Consider the following 3,994-nt stretch of genomic DNA (forward strand, 5'->3'; position numbering starts at 1 on the left):
ACGGGTAATCGGGTTATTGTTGGTTGATGAAATTAAATAACTTATTTATTGTGGGTTGAAAACCCTATGTGCTCACCAGGCTCCCAAGCCTGACCCACTCAGTTTCATGTATTACAGGTAGTGGCGGTCGAGCATAGATGTGATGTTTTGGATGAGGGATTACGGATATATAAGGCTTATGTTGTACTGTTTATGCTTTTGATCTGTATCGAACATGACATCCCGAGTCTTTTAATGAAATACATTTCTTTGGAAATGCTTTTGATAAATCTTTATCATATTTTGTTTTGGGACAAATTCCGCAACACTTTTATTTAAATTCTTACTCTGATTTTCAAACAAGCATAAACAAAATCGGTCTTTTCTGGCCGTGAAAATGGGGATGTCACATATAGTCCCGCTACTAGCTAACCCCCATGGAATGCGTAACCATAATTAACCAGAGGTGAGATAGCCACCCGAACAGATGGTCCTATTCTAGAGCCACAACCAAATAAGGAACAAGCAAGAGAGCCTAGACCAAGAGTTCTCAAGCTATCCTACATGAGCACAGACAGTACCTAAGAGCAGTCCATAGATGATAACCAGCAAGCATAGATAACATACTGTTCTACATAATATTACCACAAAGCAACATACTCAACACTAGAAAACAGATCTAACAGATCACTACAACATAGCAGCACACTCGATACCAGAACATAGATATAACGGATCACTACAGCATAGCAGCACACTCGATACTAGAACACACATCTAACAGATCACTACAGCATAGTAACATACTCAATACCAGAACACAGATCTAACAAATCACTACATCATAGCAGCACACTCAATATCAACAATCCAAGGAACGTATGGCCGTATATACTCACAAGTGATATCAACAAATCACCATGTTCATTGTGCAAACTTTAATTCCGCATGCCAAACCATGTTCTTATGTCACTACAATTGGTATCAGAGCGGGTCTTCAAGATCAAGGTGATTTTTGAAGAACGATTCTCGGTTTGGCAATTTTTGTCGCAATTTGAGCAATTTTGGTGAGTCTCTCTCTATGATCTCTCTTTATTTCATTGAATCGTGCGTTGCGTTTTTGATTTGTGATCGTTTGACTCATTGAATCAAATATTGTTTTTAAAAAACCCCATTGATGATCCAATAATTTTTTTTTAAGATCAAATTCAACCAAAAATAAAATCAAAATTCTTTACTGTTCATTGATACAACTTTCAAGTCCAATTCTCATGATTCGTTACTGTTCACATTTTTTGAGCTTAGATCACAAAAAGATTTTGCGAATCATTGTTACAAGCCCAAAAAGTCATTTAATTGATCTATAATGGCTACTCAATACATTAAGCCCATAATTTCGATAGCTTACTGTTCATATCCAAGTTCTGAGCCCATTTCTTGATATATTATCTGATTCGTATCTGATTCATCTCTCATCCATAAAATTCGTGAATGTCGACTCCTATTTGGGATTTATATCGGTTTGTTTTCCAAATCATCGGTTGATTGATTGAACATCATAATCAATTTCTTGATCTTCTGTGTTCTTGAATCATATTTCTTTTAGAAATTGATCATCGATTTGATGATGTCATGAAATTTAGTAGATGAAGAACATGAAAGAATTTGCTAACTTCTTTCGATTAATCTAAAAAATCGAATAGAAGGTGTTCGTTGATGTCGATTATAGATTTGTAACTTGAATTGTGATCGATTGTCTTGATTATTGAATCAATTTCACTTCTGTAATTGAATGATCAAACTTTAAGAAAAGTCCAAATCGATTTTTTGTTCATCGATGCTAGAAGAAGATAGATTGGGAACGAACTAAGGATAACAAACTCAGATGTTTATGTTGGAATCGATTTGGACTGTGTTATCTGTGTTAAGAACATTGATTTGTGCTCAACTGAAATTAATGGTTCTAATTTCGTTTGATAAGAAAAGTGTATTAACGAAAGAAATTTCATGACGAGTAGCTGAATTCGATTTTGGATTCTCAATTATCAAGCGATGGATTTGGATGATTATCAATAATTGATGTATGAGTCGATAAATGTTTGCATCAATGGTTTAGAGTCGAGTTTTGAGAGTCGATTGGGTATTGGGTTTGTACACAGGGATGGATTTCGATTGAATGTTGAAGGCTTGGGTGGATAATTTGTTAATCACAGATATAACTGGAAGAATGATCGAAAATTAAAATTGTTGATGTCAAAATCTGATTCTTGGAGTTTATTTGTTGGGTTCGCAAATGTTGGAGTCGATAGAATCGATTTGAGATTATGTTTACTGTGATTTGGAAAGAATTTGGGGTTAATGAACGAAGGGTTAACGATCGATTTCTTCGAAGATTTGGGATTTGATGTTGCTTTTGAGTTGAAGTTGAACAAACGAAATTATGTTTGTGAATAAATGATCGACTGTGTTGAAATCGGTGGTGTTGAAGATTTTAGATTCGAAGGATTAATGGTCGATGATTTTGGAAGAACTGTAAGAACGAGTGTTTTATGTTCTTGAAATCGACTGGGATATTTTGGGGATAAAGAACGAAAGATGTAAAATTGATTTGGGTTTGCTTTCGAAGGGTTGTACTTGAGTTTACAGACGAAGGCTATGATCTCGTTTCGTTATGTCGATTTTGAAGAGTTGACGTGGCTTACTGATTTGGAATCGACGAACGAACAGATGATGATTTTGATAGTTGAATGTACGAAGAATGAAGAACTGGGTTAACATACGAAGGGTGCTCTGATTGAACGAAGAGTTAATGTTCATGAATAAGTCTTCGTATGCTTCATGTTCGTTAGATTGAAAGAAGTGAAAATTTTCGTTCATATGGTGCTGTGATTTCGTTTGATTGGGTAGAGAAAATTGAACGAAACTTTGATGTTGATGAATATACGAACTGTAAGAACGAAATGTCGATTCAGAAGTATTCAGAGGTTACTCTTCATTAAGAGGCTTCGAATGCTTCGAATTCGTGTGTTTGGGTTGTGATTTCGTGTGAATTGAGGAAAAAGAAAGAAATGTTTCGAAAATGGTCCTTGAAGATTCGCATGTTTGCCACCTGATAATTTCATACGAAGCCTTCCAAAATTTCGTATGATTGATCAAGTCTTCGTATGTTTTGATCAAAAAGCAGATTTTTCAAAAACAGTCCCTGAACCTTCGAATATTTAGCAACCTCAACAATTAATTGAAGTTTCGAATGTTTGACACTTTTCACCCAAATTCGAATATTTTCTGAAATTTCAAATGTTTGGTCAACCCTTCGTATGTTTGGTGCACAATGGCAGAATTTTTGAAAATGGTCCCTGAGGCTTCGAATGTTTGGCGGTTCATACCCAAATTCGAAAAAGGACTGTTTTTGCTGAAAATTAAAGAAAATGCATTTCAAGCCCTTGCAGTTTGTGCGAATTTACGCTTTATGCCCAGTTTCGCAAATGGGATAGAGTTTCGCATATTTGGCTGTTATGGGCGCACCGGGTCACTGCAGAATTTTGAAATTGACAATTTCTACCCATTTTTGAGAAATTTTGTCAAAGGCGATCCGTGAACGAAGCTAAAAAAAATTTCATTATTTTTTGGATTTTCTGGATTGAAGCACAAAGTTTATGCCACATGTTAAGGGGGAGTTTTGACACGAAAAATTCCGAATAGAGTATGTTCTCTTTCCTTGAAGGTTTTATAATCAATTTTCGATTATAAAAAGGGGGAGAAATTTATATGGAAATTCGAACTTGAATTTTTCATATTACGCGGATTTGAAGACCGAAGTGACCTTGAATTTTTGAAGCCTACGAAATGATGCAATTGGAAGTTTGGAAGTGATTTCGTTTCGAAATGGGTTTGGATTTATTGAAGATTTTTGGGGTGTGTTTTTATGCTCAACTTTTGGTGATCAATTTGGAGTTTGAGAAGCTCGTGATCATTCGTTGATGCTCGGTTTGTAAGGTCTCACATCCTAGAGCCC

Source organism: Lactuca virosa, chromosome 9, assembly GCF_052849685.1.
Source record: "Lactuca virosa cultivar CGN04683 chromosome 9, Lactuca_virosa_CGN04683_v6, whole genome shotgun sequence".
NCBI lineage: Eukaryota > Viridiplantae > Streptophyta > Magnoliopsida > Asterales > Asteraceae > Lactuca > Lactuca virosa.